We start from the raw sequence: 18,181 nt of genomic DNA on the forward strand, positions 1-18,181 counted from the left end.
AGAGGAACGGAGCCAGAACCGTTCCCTGTGGGGCCCCCGTACTGCAGACGACCCTGTCCGACACACAGCCCTGAGTCCTCACATACTGTGGTCGGTCGGTGAGGTAGTCCAAAATCCAGGTAGTGAGGTGATGGTCCACTCCAGAGTTCTCCAGCTTGTCCTTCAGAACCGAGGGAAGAATAGTGTTGAAGGCACTGGAGAAATCAAAGAACATGATTCTCACAGTGCTTCCAGCGGTCTCCAGGTGAGCGAGGGAACGATGTAGGAGGTGAATGACGGCATCATCCGCGCCAATGCCAGGCTGGTAGGCAAACTGAAGTGGGTCCAGTGATGAGTTTGTTAGGCGCCGAAGCTGAGCCAGGACCAACCGCTCCAGGGTCTTCATCAGGTGGGATGTCAGAGCCACCGGCCTGTAGCTGTTGAGGTCCTTGGGGCGTGAAGTCTTTGGCACTGGTACAACACAGGAGGTTTTCCAGAGCTGTGGGACTCTTCCCAACCTCAGGCTCAGGTTGAAGAGGTGCTCCATCACCCCACACAGTTGGTCCGCGCAGGACCTGACGACCCTCGAGCTGATGCCATCTGGGCCCGCTGCCTTCTTGCCATTAATCCTCCTCAGTTCCCTCCTAACCTGGGTGGTTGAGAGAGACAGGCTGGAGCCTTGTGTTGAGTGTGTATTGGATGCTGTTGTTGGGGGTGGGGAGGAGTGAGCAGGGTGAATAGAGGAGGTGTGAAGTGTCTGAGGTGTCTGAGGTGGAGCAGCAGCAGTGGGGGTGGGTGAGTCTGCAGCCGATGTTGTAGACTGTCTCATGGTTGAATCAAATCTGTTGAAGAAATGATTCAGTTCATTTGCCCATCTCACATCCCTCCCAGGCAGAGAGTTCTGCTGCTTGTGGCCTGAGATGGTTCTGAGGCCTCTCCAGACTTCACCAACGTTGTTTTGCTGAAGCTGGTTCTCCATCTTCTGCCTGTAGCTGTCCTTCCCATTCCTTATCAGTCCCCTCAACTCTCTCTGCACCCTTTTCAACTCCTCTTTGTCTTTGGATTTGAAGGCCCTCCTCTTCTGCTTGAGGACAGCTTTAATTTCTGGGGTAATCCAAGGTTTGTTGTTGGAGAAACACCGTACAGTCCTGGTAGGTACGGTGTTATCCACACAGAAATTAATATAGTCAGTAATGCATGTAGTAAGGCTGTCGATGTCCTCTCCATGGTCGTCACAGATCACCTCCCACACAGTCGACTCAAAACAGTCCTTAAGAGCCTCCTCGCTCTCCTCTGACCATCTCTGCACTGTGCGGGTGGCTGGTGGCACCCTGCGCACTAAGGGCTCATACACAGGGACAAGGTGCACCAGGTTGTGGTCAGATTTGCCCAGTGGAGGGAGAGGTGATGAACTGTATGCCTCTTCTGCATTGGCATACAGTAAGTCCAGTGTTTTATTGTCTCTGGTTGAGCAGGTCACATACTGGGTGAAGGTGGGCAGTGTGGAGTCCAAAGAGGCATGATTGAAGTCCCCTGATATTATGAGAAGGGCTCTCGGAGATTGTGTTTGCAGTCTGCTGACCACTGAGTGGAGAGTGTCACAGGCTGCATCCGCGTTGGCCGAGGGGGGGACATACGCTGTTGTTGCGATAACATGCGAGAATTCCCGGGGCAGATAGTACGGACGCATGCTAACGGCTAACAGCTCAATGTCTCTGCTGCAGAGTTGTTCTTTCACAGTGATGTGCCCAGGGTTACACCATCTGTCGTTCACAAAAACTGCCAGTCCCCCTCCTTTCCTCTTACCGCTCTCTCTCGTCCTGTCCGCTCGCAGCATCTGAAATCCCGGTAGTGTCACGCTTGTGTCCGGAGTTAGCGGTGTTAGCCACGACTCCGTTAGCATCATGATGCTACATTGCCGGTACTCCCTCTGTGACCAGGTTAGCGACGTGAGCTCATCCATCTTATTGGGCAAAGATCTTACGTTTCCAATGATTACAGAAGGAAGAGATGGTCGATAACGTCTCCTTCTCGGGCGACGGCGCTCCTTCCCAGCACGACACCCCCGTCTTTTCCTCCTCAGCTCGCTGGGAATGTCGGGTCCAATGATCCAATAATAGCTTCTATCACCCGCTCCTCACTCCCAGCACAAATAAACAGAAGGTAGCTCAACAAGACACTGCATGTCTTTGAACTAGGGTTGCCAACTCCCTGAAAAATAAATAAGGGACACCTCGTGGCCAGGGCCGGGCGACCCAGTTGTCTTCACCCTTCCCAGTGTGGTGAATTTTCTAGCTCTTTTTTTGTGTGTGAAATTATTTTTTTAACCATTTCACTTGAATTTGATTTAAGTAGATGTGTATTCTTTGTGATATGAACACATGTGAAACAAATGATCATTTAGCCATTTATTTTTTTAGCTCAAAATGACAACATTAACACAATAAAACAGGTCTCCTTCTTAAACAGAAGCCTGTCATGCTTAACTTTTGAGAATATAAGTAAATCTTTCTTTAAAAGAACTCTGTCCTGCTTAACTTAAAATAATAGAAAACAATAGAAATAAAAACATTCTTGTAACAGTGCTCATTTAGTGCATTTAGTACAATTGGCTTAATGCTAATCAGCTGCTCCTGTTTGTAAACCCGCTTGTTCCCATGATTACGCATCTTAACTCATCATCATTATTCATCTATGTATTACTTTTATGTATTAGTCATCAATTTGTTGTAATCATCTATCCTTACAGTTGTTTATTACACAAAATAAATTATATTATCACACTTCTGGCCACATAGCGCTGATATTCACTGCACATGCCCATATTAACTTTTTCCAGCCAGGTGTTTTCCTTTTCCCATTTTTCCCTTTCTCTGAACAAACATTGCTGCTCTAATGCTGGGCTTACACTGTGCGGTTTTAGGCCCATTTTGAGCCGATTTTTGAGTGATCGGACCGATTTTGGCCTTCATCGTGCATCGTGTAGTATACGTGGGGTAACGAGAAGTGATTAACACCTCACGACCAGCTCCCGATCATCAATCGCTCGTGAGGGTCTCACCACAGGCGCTCACACTGCTCACGCGCAAACACGTAAACGTTGGTGTAAAAGACGGCGCAGCACGGCTGTGCAGCGTGTGATCTGGACACAAGCAATGGAGGCACACAACCGTGAAAATAGTTGGATTTACATTGCTGCTCAGTCACAGCTGCCCGATCAATGTTTTTCATTAGCAATTTAGCAAAGTTGATGGTGGTGGTGTGTCTGTGTGAGTGAGTGAAAGACGGAGAGAGAGAGCGCGACAGATTTTCTGTTATAACCTTCATTTTATGACTGGTGTCAAGCCAGCCTCCAGTTTGTTTTACGTTCCCTGTGTATTCAAAGTATTACGGGAATGGATGTGGAAACCGGATTTCAAAATAAAAGCCAACTTCGAGTGAATTAACAGATATGTTAAGAACATAATAACATATAATTTAGGCTTTTTTTTTTTTTTTACAAACTCTAATGTTAGATCTATATGACACAGCCTTGTACCCTAATTGTGCCCTGTCAAGGCCATCTTATTTTGGATTTCAAAGTAAAAGCCCTGTGAATCTTCATTTTTGAACTACTCTTTCAATGACTTAATAATGCTCTTAAAAGCAAAAGTCGTATTTCCAAATACTATTTGAACTTTATATCAACACTTTCCAACCACAGTCTTTTTACAGTGATACCATATCAATATCAAGTCAGTCTGATTTTGCCTTTCATAGTAATGGCCCTTTGAAATTGTCCATAATTGACTTAATCTTCTAACGATTCAAAATGCTCTAAAATGAAAAATTCTTGTTTCCACAGGGTAATTCCACCTTAGATCAACAGTATACAGCCCCACAGTGATACCATATCAATATCAAGTCATTCTGATTATGCCTTCCAAAATAAAAGACTTTTTAAATTGTCCATAATTGACCTAACTTTCAGTGATTTCAAAATGTTTTAAAATGGAAATTTCCTGTTTCCACAGGGTAATTCCACTCCAGATCAACAGTATACAACCTCACGATGTTACCATATCAATATCAAGACATTCGGATATTGCTTTAAAAAATAAAAGCATTTTCAAACTGCCCATATCTGAGTTGCTCCTGGAACAATTTCAAAATGCTCTAAAATGGCACATTCCTGTTTACACAGGGTAATTCCACTTTAGATCAACAGTATACAGCCCCACAGTGATACCATATCAATATCAAGTCATTCTGATTTTGCTCTCAAAAATAAAAGCCTTTTCAAATTGTCCATAATTGACCTGACTTTCAGTGATTTCAAAATGCTCTAAAAAGGAAAATTCCTGTTTCCACAGGGTAATTCCACCTTAGATCAACAGTATACAGTCCCACAGTGATACCATATCAATATCAAGTCATTCTGATTATGCCTTCCAAAATAAATGCCCTTTCAAATTGAGCATATACGGCCTACTTTTTTGACGATTTCAAAATGTTCTTAAACAGAATTTTGCTGTTTCCACAGGATAATTTCACTTTAGTTCAACAGTATACAACCTCACGATGTTACCATATCAATATCAAGTCATTCTGATTTTGCTTTCAAAAATAAAAGCATTTTCAAATTGCCAAGATACGACCTACTCTTTTAAAGAATTCAGAACGCTCTAAAAATGAAACTTGCTCTTTCCACAGGATGAATCCATGTTAGATCAAAAGTGTACATCCACACCATGGTACTACTTCAATTTCAAGTCATTCTGATTTTGCCTTCCAAAATAATGGCCTGTTGAAAATGCCAATAACTTACCTAACTTTCAGTGATTTCGGAATGCTCTAAAAAGGAAATTTTCTGTTTCCACAGAATAATTTCACTTTAAATCAACAGTATACAACCCCACAGAGATACGATGTTAAGATCAAGTCACTCTGATTTTGCCTTCCAAAATAAAAGTATTTTCAAATTGCCCGTAGACGACCTACTCGTTTAACGATTTCAAAATGCTCTTAAATTGAAAGATGCTGTTTCCACAGGATAATTCCACTTTAGATCAACAGTATCCAACCCGACAGTAAAACCATGTAAATTTCATGTTGGTCTGATTTCGCCTTTCAAATTAATGGCCCGTCGAATTTGTCCATATGTGATATACTCTTTCAATTATTTCAGAATGTTTTAAAAATGAAAATTGCTGTTTCAACACATATTGGGTTTTCATTTTGAAAAGCAAAATCAGACTCAATTGATTATGACAGAATTGAATCATAAAGATGATGTAAAAGGAAGCTGAAATTGCCACTAGGTTGTAATTGATAGTACGTTTATATTTTAAGTCTGTGGAAAGATGTCATGGTTGGTTTGCAAGCTGTTTTGTAATTTCTTTATTTAGAATGACATCTTTCCACAGACTTAAAATATAAACGTACTATCAATTACAACCTAGTGGCAATTTCAGCTTCCTTTTACATCATCTTTATGATTCAATTCTGTCATAATCAATTGAGTCTGATTTTGCTTTTCAAAATGAAAACCCAATATGTGTTGAAACAGCAATTTTCATTTTTAAAACATTCTGAAATAATTGAAAGAGTATATCACATATGGACAAATTCGACGGGCCATTAATTTGAAAGGCGAAATCAGACCAACATGAAATTTACATGGTTTTACTGTCGGGTTGGATACTGTTGATCTAAAGTGGAATTATCCTGTGGAAACTGAAATCTTCCTTTTTAGAGCATTCTGAAATCACTGAAAGTTAGGTAAATTATGGGCATTTTCAACAGGCCATTATTTTGGAAGGCATAATCAGAATTACTTGAAATTGATATGGTAACATCGTGAGGTTGTATACTGTTGAACTAAAGTGAAATTATCCTGTGGAAACAGCAATTTTCACTTTTAGAGCATTTTGAAATCTTTAAAATAGTAGGTCGTATCTTGGCAATTTGAAAAGTCTTTTATTTTGGAAGGCAAAATCAGAATGACTTGATATTAATATGGTATCACTGTGGGGCTGTATACTGTTGATCTAAGGTGGAATTACCCTGTGGAAACAGGAAATTTCCATTTTAGAGCATTTTGAAATCACTGAAAGTTAGGTCAATTATGGACAATTTAAAAAGTCTTTTATTTTGGAAGGCATAATCAGAATGACTTGATATTGATATGGTATCACTGTGGGGCTGTATACTGTTGATCTAAAGTGGAATTACCCTGTGTAAACAGGAATTTTCCATTTTAGAGCATTTTGAAATTGTTCCAGGATCAAGTCAGATATGGGCATTTTGAAAATGCTTTTATTTTTGAAAGCAAAATCAGAATGACTTGATATTGATGTGGTAACATCGTGAGGTTGTATACTGTTGACCTAAAGTGAAATTATCCTGTGGAAACAGGAAATTTCCATTTTAGAGAATTTTGAAATCACTGAAAGTTAGGTCAATTATGGACAATTTAAAAAGTCTTTTATTTTGGAAGGCATAATCAGAATGACTTGATATTGATATGGTATCACTGTGGGGCTGTATACTGTCGATCTAAAGTGGAATTACCCTGTGGAAACAGGAATTTTCCATTTTAGAGCATTTTGAAATTGTTCCAGGATCAAGTCAGATATGGGCATTTTGAAAATGCTTTTATTTTTGAAAGCAAAATCAGAATGACTTGATATTGATGTGGTAACATCGTGAGGTTGTATACTGTTGACCTAAAGTGAAATTATCCTGTGGAAACAGCAATTTTCACTTTTAGAGCATTTTGAAATCTTTAAAAGAGTAGGTCGTATCTTGGCAATTTGAAAAGTCTTTTATTTTGGAAGGCATAATCAGAATGACTTGATATTGATATGGTAACATCGTGAGGTTGTATACTGTTGACCTAAAGTGAAATTATCCTGTGGAAACAGCAAAATTCTTTTTAAGAACATTTTGAAATCGTTAAAAAAGTAGGTCGTATATATGCTCAATTTGAAAGGGCATTTATTTTGGAAGGCATAATCAGAATGACTTGATATTGATATGGTATCACTGTGGGGCTATATACTGTTGATCTAAGGTGGAATTACCCTGTGGAAACAGGAATTTTCCATTTTAGAGCATTTTGAAATTGTTCCAGGATCAAGTCAGATATGGGCAGTTTGAAAATGCTTTTATTTTTGAAAGCAAAATCAGAATGACTTGATATTGATATGGTAACATCGTGAGGTTGTATACTGTTGAACTAAAGTGAAATTATCCTGTGGAAACAGCAAAATTCTGTTTAAGAACATTTTGAAATCGTCAAAAAAGTAGGCCATATATGCTCAATTTGAAAGGGCATTTATTTTGGAAGGCATAATCAGAATGACTTGATATTGATATGGTATCACTGTGGGGCTGTATACTGTTGATCTAAGGTGGAATTACCCTGTGGAAACAGGAAATTTCCATTTTAGAGCATTTTGAAATCACTGAAAGTTAGGTCAATTATGGACAATTTAAAAAGGCTTTTATTTTTGAGAGCAAAATCAGAATGACTTGATATTGATATGGTATCACTGTGGGGCTGTATACTGTTGATCTAAAGTGGAATTACCCTGTGTAAACAGGAATGTGCCATTTTAGAGCATTTTGGAATTGTTCCAGGAGCAACTCAGATATGGGCAGTTTGAAAATGCTTTTATTTTTTAAAGCAATATCAGAATGTCTTGATATTGATATGGTAACATCGTGAGGTTGTATACTGTTGATCTGGAGTGGAATTACCCTGTGGAAACAGGAAATTTCCATTTTAAAACATTTTGAAATCACTGAAAGTTAGGTCAATTATGGACAATTTAAAAAGGCTTTTATTTTGGAAGGCATAATCAGAATGACTTGATATTGATATGGTATCACTGTGGGGCTGTATACTGTTGATCTAAGGTGGAATTACCCTGTGGAAACAAGAATTTTTCATTTTAGAGCATTTTGAATCGTTAGAAGATTAAGTCAATTATGGACAATTTCAAAGGGCCATTACTATGAAAGGCAAAATCAGACTGACTTGATATTGATATGGTATCACTGTAAAAAGACTGTGGTTGGAAAGTGTTGATATAAAGTTCAAATAGTATTTGGAAATACGACTTTTGCTTTTAAGAGCATTATTAAGTCATTGAAAGAGTAGTTCAAAAATGAAGATTCACAGGGCTTTTACTTTGAAATCCAAAATAAGATGGCCTTGATAGTGACAGGGCACAATTAGGGTACAAGGCTGTGTCATATAGATCTAACATTAGAGTTTGTAAAAAAAAAAGAAGCCTAAATTATATGTTATTATGTTCTTAACATACCTGTTAATTCACTCGAAGTTGGCTTTTATTTTGAAATCCGGTTTCCACATCCATTCCCTTAATACTTTGAATACACAGGGAACGTAAAACAAACTGGAGGCTGGCTTGACTGCAAGTCTCGAATTGGAGGCTGGCTTGACACAAGTATTTTACGGAGGCACAGTGTGAGCACTCAGGTCGCATCAGAGCATCGGGTGGTATAGTGTGAGACCTGCATCGTGACCTACCAACTTCTAACCCCTGCGAGTCAATCGTGCAGTTTGAGCAGGAGCTGAATAACGTGACTGAAAAAATCGCACAGTGTCTGCCCAGCTTTAGGTGTATTGTCGTCCGAGACTTGCACCGCAGTGTCGGCGTTTGTTTCCCTGTTGGCCATGCTTCTTGTTGTGGTCATCTGTTGTCTTCCGGTATTTTCTCCATAAGCGACCTTTCCTCGACCAATGAGATGAGCGGTAATCTGAATTGTCATACTCGAATTGTCATAAGTGTGCTGTCAGCTCATTGGTCACAAAGCAGGAGAGGGGCTGGGAATTATGTTTTCAAACAAAGTGTTAATTCCATTAACATTTATAGACTACTTTTGATTCTCACTGTATTACGGGACAAAGTGCGTCCCTTATTAGCTCAATACGGGACGTGTACTTTTGTTTCGAAATACGGGACGATTCCGTTTTTTAAGGGACGGTTGGCAACCCTACTTTGAACTGTACGGAACATTTTTCATGAGCAGTAAATCATGTCGAGTTTAACTGAGAAAAGCTGTAAGTCAATAGCTGAAGGGACTTACATATTACAGATCTCTGATATAAAATATTGCTCAAGTCAAAGCAGATGCTTTTAAAGTGAAACTCAGAAGAGATTCATTGGACAGCACCATAAATCCAAGCAACTATCAATGGGGCTGAAAAATGAAGCTAATGCGGAGCAGCCAAAAACTGCAGTTCCTCAAGTGGCCACTTGAACTTGAAGTAAAAAAGCATGTTTCCAAACTGGTACAAAAATTAGCTTTGGACTCTGTGGATTGCACCCCTATTCATAAAAATTAGGAATGAGGCTGCTTTGATTGACAGGTGTGTTGACAGAGGCAGCTGTAGCTGCTAGTCATCTGCTAGGCTAGTCACTGGACCCTTTGTCCGTGTTTGTCCTGCTGGGACGATTTGGAACATTTTGGATTGAACAGTCTGATAATGTATCATTTTATGTGGAGCAGCTCATTCAATATACTTTGTATTCTACTTTACAAGACTCTAATTGTAGTGTTTTATTATTATGTCATTTAGCACTTGCTAGCAGATATGTGTTGCAGCTAGTATAGCTTGCTAACATAAGCTTATAACGTAGCATTTTATCTTCTCATCCAAATATGATCCCTTCCAGATCTAATATGTTGGCAAAGGAAACTACTCCAAAGTAGTATTTCATCCATTTTCCATATACATAGTGTATCTACACACTATAAACCTTATAAAGGTATTTTTGCAGGAATATTAAACTTTTTTTAATACCCCTTGACATGAAATGTTTTTTTTTAACTGTTTTACAGAGATTCATATTCATCATTTAATTTTTTTTTCTGCTACTTTGATCAAGTTTTGTGGAAACTTGTTTTTAAGAATCTACACTTTTAGCACTGCATTAAAACGGAGAAGACTGCAGCCAGGAAGTTCAGAGCTGTGAACTGAAATGTGAAATTATGCCTTTTAAACAAATTAGAATGAGAATATTAGGCTCCATGTAGGGCAGCCAGTTGGAAACCAACAGGGGGTCATTACTTCCATTACATAAGCCACTGGCACAGAGGGGAAGTCCCCGTAAGCTACTTTGTTATATGCATCGATAATCACCAAAATCTCCAACTCTAGTCTGTTTCATTTGAAAGGAAACTGACTGATTTGGTTGACTATGATTGTTCTCATTGGTGTCATATCCAACAGCAGGCGGTTTTTGCATTCAGATAAATCTACTGCTTACTCACAGCATAGCAAAGAACAAAAACAAAGGACAGTAGAACATTTAGTTTCTAAAGCGTCACATGCAAGCTCTGGGAGTTGGTTTCTAAAGCTTGCAAAAGTGACTCCAAACAAATAATAACAATACTCCGTCTCCTGGTTGTCTATATAGAGAGCTCATATTACCAATATGTTTGCCAGCAAAATTTTAGGCAATAATTTCTCCTTGATTTAAACCTGACTGGATTTTTCTTTTCTTTTTTTCCTGGTAGCATCACTAATTTGTTATTAATAAAATAATAAAAATGTGTTATTTTGTCAACATGCTTCTGAAGCAGCCCTTGAAACACATGAACATGCAATACACAGTTAACAGCTGCTTGAATATTGCAGTCTGGCAATCTTCTCTCAGTAAAAACACAAATTCTGCATATCATTGCATTCCCCATACAACTTTCTAAAAAAAAAAAAATCCCAAAGGCATCAGCGCATAAATTTGCAGTGTGATCACAATAAAGTGGAGTGAAAAACCTGTAGTCCAAAACAAGCTTTGACTCCGTTGTCAAAGCTAATTACCCCAATCAAGGCTCCAGCATGCAAGAACAACAGACTCTAACTGTGGATACACTAATTACTGTTCTCTCCCTCTCACTTTGAAGAACTGCAAGTGAGAGAACAGGAACACCCTATAACTGCTACTCCATTTTTTTTCTTTTCCCAGCCCATTAAGCAGCAGAATAATATTGCTGACTATTATTAGACAAGAAAGAACTTTTCAACAGGAATTACGTGGGTAATGACATTTAAGCAGGGAAGCTGAGAGGTGAAAAATATCTTCCCCTGTTATTCCAAAACAGGTCTGAATGCTGGTCTGTAATGAAGTTCCTGTCCTCAGTGGAGTAAGAGTCAGGAAACGCACGCACGCACACAATCCACCACTATGTCTGCACTGTCTTGGAGAGGCAGATTCTTGAAAGGAATGCATGCGTGGGCTAAACTGTAGGGGTTTTTTATGATACAGAAGATGGGTGATAGGGCCTCCACAAATCTGCTCCTACCTGTCACAGTTTCAGAGCTTCATTCATCATCATTATGGCCATTACTGCGTTTTCCCTCAGGGCTCTTGCTGGCAAAAAAGCCAGCTCAGACACTGTCTGTGAGACACTGAGGCTGTGAGGTCAGCTGTGATACCTCCATCCTTGTTTTTTGTTTCTAGGAATCAAGATCGGAGAGACATGGATGAAGCATGAACACAATAGGTAAAGCCACAAGAGAGGCAGAGTGAGGAACCTCAGTTGCCTCTAGTGACATCAGTCCTTTCTTTGTCATTCATTATGACACTCCAACGGGTCTGAACCAGCTGAGTTATCGCATCAGATCTGTGGCACACAGTGGAATATAGCTGGAGGAGAAAGTGACAGAGACAAAAGAGAGAAAGAGAGTACGGGAGAGAGAATGGTGGGGGTGGTTGAAGGTCTTGCCAGAGCAACTTGAGTTAGACAACGTGATGCAAGAGTGAAGCAGAAGGGAAAGAATGAGAGAGTGGAATGGGGGCAGAGAGAAAGGAGCAATCTGCAAAACAAATCAGGGTATATAGGCACACACACACACACACACACACACACACACACACACACACACACACACACACAAGCACACTTAAATCACCATGCAGGAAGTGGAACAGGCAACAAACAATAAACAGCAACAACCAAAAAAGTCAGTTCCAGCCTGTAGCCAAGGCAACAAGTCCCCAGCCAGATGTGCATCCACCACCATGTGCAAAGTCAGCAAGTATGCAATTCTCATATGACTATGAGCTGGCCTGTGGATGACTCTCCTGGCTCAATATTTTGAGCCTCTGATAAATTAAGCGTAGCCCACAGCTAACTCCACAGTGGGCTGATTTAGCCACAAAATAAACGTTCAGAAAGCATGGAGGAGACACATGGAGAGAATTATACTAATCAATACAACTAAACTGGAATAAATGTCAGGATTCTGCATTTCCAGAATAGTTGATTGGCAAAGACTTCTTTTTGTGCTCAGAAAGTTTTTTTTCCACAGGGCTCTATGCAGTCCTCTGAGGAAAAAAAAAACCCTTACAGTTTCCATTGCAATTAACAGGGCAAGTATCATCAAGGCGATGAGGCCACTTGTCTGACAGCTAACTCTTTGTCCACACTAGATCACACCGGACTGCCTGTAAATCTTAATGTACTGAAACAACGTTGCAAAAAACTCAAAAATTCCTCCACACCAATGTGAGAGACTGATAAAGTCATATAGAGAAACTTAGCATATGTGTTTGTATTTCAAGTATCTAGCACAACAACAAGTCAACACATGGCAGCATACAGACAAACACTGTTTACTGGTAGTCATGGATGACAGCCTTATCAGATCTGTTTGGAGTGCTGACCACACTAACACTGTGCCAAAACCACATCCTCTGCATGACGTAAGATGCTTCATAGGACCATATGAAATTGGATGCATTACTAATGGGGGATTCACTGACTCTGATGTCTGATTTTACTGATGCCTTCATTTATTTCAGATCATATGATATCAGTAGCCACATGTACTGTATATAAGTGATGTGAATGTAGGATGTGTACAGATGTAGAGAGATTTCAAATAGCAGTCTGTGGTAGCAAGAAAACTAGAACAATGTCAGTTTTCCAAGCTTGCTCTCTTTGTGTTTCACTGGCCTGATATTACTTACACACTCATGCACAGAACCTTGCTTATGTCTGAATCGGCTGTTATCATTACAAATGTTCCACTTTGGTCTGGCAAGACTTACCTGAGTTATTCAACAACTAAGCACATGGTTTCAGCAGAAACAAATAGCTTTTCCAGAGAGACTATGGAGTAATCTGTTCAAACTTTAACTACCTGACAAAGTCAGAGAAAACAGGGGCACTGTCTGAGTGCATGTTGTACATACAGTGTGTGAATGTGTGTGTGAATGGGTGGATGACTGGATATGTAAAGCGCTTTGGGGTCCTTGGGGACTAGTAAAGCGCTATATAAATACAGGCCATTTACCATTTTTACCATCTCTTCAGTATAGCTCATTTACTTACATATCAAGCTGTAATTTTACACAGCTCCCCGTGAGTTCATTACAGACCACAATTATGTTGCACCCTGCATTTTGTCCACTGTATCAAATAAGAGCGATGTGGCCGAAATACCTCTTTCCTTTAAATGCACTCTGATTAAGAGTTTGTGACACAGTTCAGGTAATTTTCCTTGGAGATCAGAGGACACTACCGTAAATTTCCTCATTGAAATAATCCATAAAATTTCATTTTGAACTCAGTCAGTGTAGTGATATCTGCTAACTATCAAACTAATCATTAATTGCGTGGCACACACAAAACAGCCGAATCACAAATGAACCGATCTACACACAGCAATTTTTCCCCGGGGAAGCACAGCATAGATACTAATGGGAAAGCACTGAACTGTATTCAGCAATGTAAATCTTAATCAGCGGACATAAGTGGATGAATATCACTAACTTGGTTTCCTCTTGGAAATATTTTTTTTTCATGCTGTATTTATACATTTAAAAACAGCTAACAGCAGGCCAAACAGTAAGTTAATTTCATTTAACTTAAGAAAAGTAGGAGATGACATTGCAACACTGGGGCAGGGAGTAGCCTTGACCTGATGATCTTCAGGTTTGGACAGTGCAGGCTTCTCCACTGCAGAATGCTGTTTTTAGGTTCCTGTTTTTAATTTACCCTCAGGCAGTCGATGAGGCTACCCAGTCAGATGCCAGAACTTAGAAGTCATCTGGCTCCTATCATATCCAAACCCCCAAATGTTTTTAACAGCATGGTAAGAGCTGGAGGATCCAGCTGATTGTCCAAAACACACGAGGCAAACCAAAAATGTAATAATATACCTAAAAAAACTCCAGTCCTTTTGGCTTTCCAGTACTTTCTTGGGTCTTAGCCAGGTATCTCTATTTGACCCTTAAAACACTTTTGGGTGTATTGGGTCTGTTTGATGTTCACCATAGATCAGGCGATCAAAAATCAAAGATGTTTGAGGATTAGCTACAACTACAAAGTCCTGCATATGACAACGTGGCACCTGTAATGGTGATCGATCACAAAATTCTGAGTTAAGGCATTTTTTTTATTTATTTATGATCAGGTAACAGAAAATAAACTGCTGTTCAAAAGCACAGACCCAAGCAGTGATACTAAGGAACCCAACCAGCTGTTCAGGACGTTGAAACAAACAAGAAGCTGTCTCTTCCTGTGCCTGTCATGTAGTTATTCGTTCTCATTGTCTGGGAAAAATTCCTCTCTCCGTAATATATTGGCACTAAACCAGTGACTGGAAGTGACTGGGGCACTCTGGAAAAACAGAGACTATCCTTAGTTTTAAAATGTTGAGTTTCCTTCCATAACCACTAGAGACAGGAATCTATACTGACCAAGCGTTTCATTTCTGGAGCCACACTTCAGCACAGAGCTACTCCTTTGACTAACAGCCTGCTGAAAGTGAGATTCCTTAAAACCTTACCTTTGACCAGCAATCACTACAACAATGCGGTACTGACAGGGGTGGGATGTCCCAACTACATGGTAAAAAGAACATATTAATGCTGAAAAACTGCACTTAAAACTAATTTGTTTCCCACAAAAAGTACATTAAAACTAGTTAGCATTAATCGTATTTATATCTGCATATAACACTGACATACTGACATGCTAAAAACACATTGCCCGGGTTATATCAATAATAGGTTTGCCTTTAATCATTTCATCAACATACACTCATGTTTGGAACAAAAATTGTGTCAGGAGAACTTGAATGATGTGATGAAATAAAGACGTGTAATCCTCTCTGTACCGCAGTTTGTTTTTCATCACTGCTCCAACAGTCTGACTGGCGGCCCATGTGTCTCCGTATCAGCATTTCTATGTGTCAGGTGCTCCGCCACTCTGTCTTTGGGTCTGTCAGCAGCACAGCTCATAAAGCACCTCCCGAGATTTCATGTCCAACTCAATTAGGGCTTGACAGGGGTGGATGTCAGGTGGCTATTTGTCAGGATGTGTGTGTAAGGTGTGGGTGTGTGCCCAACCCAGGAGAGACCTTTTTTAGGCAGATGAGGCCTCTCTCTTGCTGTTTTTCTCCCTTCCCTTTACAACACAGACATTCTTGTCTCCGCAGACTCAGACATAGACTGATACTACCAGCTAATGAGTACCAGAAAATGTGCTACAACTTCACCTAATTCAAATGAGGAACGCACCCTGCTTCCATAAACAATAAGAAATGTGGCTGCACTGAAGCATAAGACTCACCTGCAAAGTAACAGACCAAACAGAATGCTATCTGTCTCACTGTTGATGGCTCTTCAGCCCCTGTACAATGTCTCTATAGGTTCTCAGTCATCCGCGTCATGGTAGTCTTAAGAGCTTGAAAAGAAGGAGTCCGTTGTTGGGTGCAGCCAAAAAAATAGAGGGTACCAGGTACCTATCTACAGGTATGCTTTTTTGCAGATGATGTAATTCTGTTGTCTTCAATCTCCAGTTTGGAATAGGCTGGTTTGTATTTCAGTGTGGAGTAGCTAGGATGAGATTCAGTATTAATTATCATTAGTCTGAGGCCATAGTTCCCAGTTGGAAAAATGTAGTGTTCACTCCACATTGGGAAAGAGCTGCTGTCCCCAGGACACGCTGAAGAGATTATGCCTCTCAGCTGCCTTGGGAATGCCTTGGTGTGCCTCCAGAAGAGCTGGATGAGATAGTTGTCTGGCATAAGGATTCTGCTTAAGAGCGCCCCAGTAAGGCAAACTAAAGCTGCCATTGCACATATCGTTCACACAAAGATGTACATTTACAGCAATGTGTTTATTGAAACAAAAAACAGAGTCTGTGTTTTTGAGAAATGTTTCCATCTACTGAGCAGGTAACATTCCTGTGGGTACATTCCTAACATACAGGGCTGCAAGCAAGCTAGAAGACTGGCATCAATCACCCAGCAGCTACAATGAGCACATATGCCCCTGCTTTTAATGTTTATAGGGAAACACAAAAGCAGGGGTCCCCAATCCCAGTCCACGAGGGCCGGTGTCCCTGCAGGTTTTAGATGTGTCCTTGATCCAACACAGCTGATTTAAATGGATAAATTACCTTCTCAACATGTCTTGAAGTTCTCCAGAGGCCTGGTAATGAACTAATCATGTGATTCAGGTGTTGGCCCAGGGTGAGATCTAAAACCTGCAGGACACCGGCCCTCGTGGACTGGGATTGGGGACCCCTGCACTAAAGCAATCACCCCACCTCATGTCTCCTGCTAGGCTGCCACAAGATCAGCAATCAATCACAGTCACAGTCAATCTCTCCCTGTGGTGTCCCTCCTGTGATCAGTCCCACTGTAGTTTAACCCAAAGCCAGCCATGCGAGTTGCTCACACTTATTACAGTACGTAGTGAACATGTATTTGTGTGCCCAGGCATGAAATGTAACAACATCAGCAAGAAGTAGCTGAAAATAGATTGCACATTTTGCCAACTGCAAAAAAATACAATGTGACTCATAGGGTATGCCAGCGTGTAAGAAGGGGGAAACACAAGATAAACACACATCTAACTGTGACTAATGAATGTAACGCCCCACTATACCACGTCTTATTTTGTGTTTGTAGAGGGACTTAGGATGAGTGTAACAGGTTAAGTGTGTGTCGGCACACAAAGTTATCCTAAAACCATTTGTCATTGCAAATTCAGCGTGACAAACAATGAGTCAATAAAGCAGTATAGCACAGGAAGCAAGCAGCAGTATGTAATTACCAGCACACTGGGCAGACAGTCTCAAGCAGAGGTTAGTGTAGACATACTCACTGTATACCAGCAACATTCTTATGTAAATGAATCTTATTTTGCATGTGCATGTTGTAAACTTCACATAAACCTCATATATTTCTTGAAATAAGATCCTCTGTGTTATAGAAAGGGCGCTTATTTTTCCTCACAGGCCCACTAAGAGTAAACAGAGGAAGCAGCATAGTCAGAGAAAGTCATGACAGCCATTGACTGAGAACATAAATAATCTTCTAAAACGTCATTACCCGAGCACCGGAGGAGGAAAGACTTCAAAGCAGCGAGAACTGTGCGGCAAATTATTTCTGGTGGTAAAGCACGGAAACCCAAAGAACACAATGAATGTAGCACCAGAGCTATCAGCATGCTGTGCGTATATGTGAACAACAGCACATAGTATGCAGACAGTTGTTTTGGCTACAGTGGGAGGGTGGGCCTGGTGATTGTGGTCCAATGAATGGATCATTGAGGCACACGGAAAAAGTGACCAGCAGGAAATGAGAGGAAAGCCGAGCGGTCTGGGATGCAAAGAACTGCCTCGGTTTCTAAGAATGGAGTTCTTGTGTTCCCTTGTAGAATTATACACAACACAGTAACGCATTATTGCCCACATATCATTCGTGGTTTTACTAAACATCCTAAATATGTTGCTGACACTGAATATGAAATTATAAATGTTGACTCTAACCAACACTTGCAAAATGTCCTTTAATCTGCTCACAATTACGGCTTGTGTCAAGCAAAAGCAAAAGGTTTTTTTTCTGAATGTATTATAAATGTTGGAAGATGATTGCATCAGGAAAAAAAGAGAGTCTAGTGCAAAATCTGTGCCAAATTAAAACATGCGGATCCATCAGCCGTGACAACCCACTGGAAGAAAGGGGCAGCCCGGAGCACTTTTACGAATTATGAACTAAAGAAGTCAGTTTTTGTGTTAATAGCAAGCAGTGGCCATTCTCCAACTGGAAGTTTTACTTCATTTCTTCTGTAAAATTACAATTTAGAGACTAGTCTCCACTTATTACCACCAGCAAACGCTTGTGTGTATCGCTGCCATTATTTCAGTCTGTAAACATGATAGGTCA

The sequence above is a fragment of the Mchenga conophoros genome, linkage group LG16, assembly GCF_057382185.1.
Source record: "Mchenga conophoros isolate Kocher_MC1m ecotype Shallow Benthic linkage group LG16, M_conophoros_male_GT1.1, whole genome shotgun sequence".
NCBI classification, from domain to species: Eukaryota; Metazoa; Chordata; class Actinopteri; order Cichliformes; family Cichlidae; genus Mchenga; species Mchenga conophoros.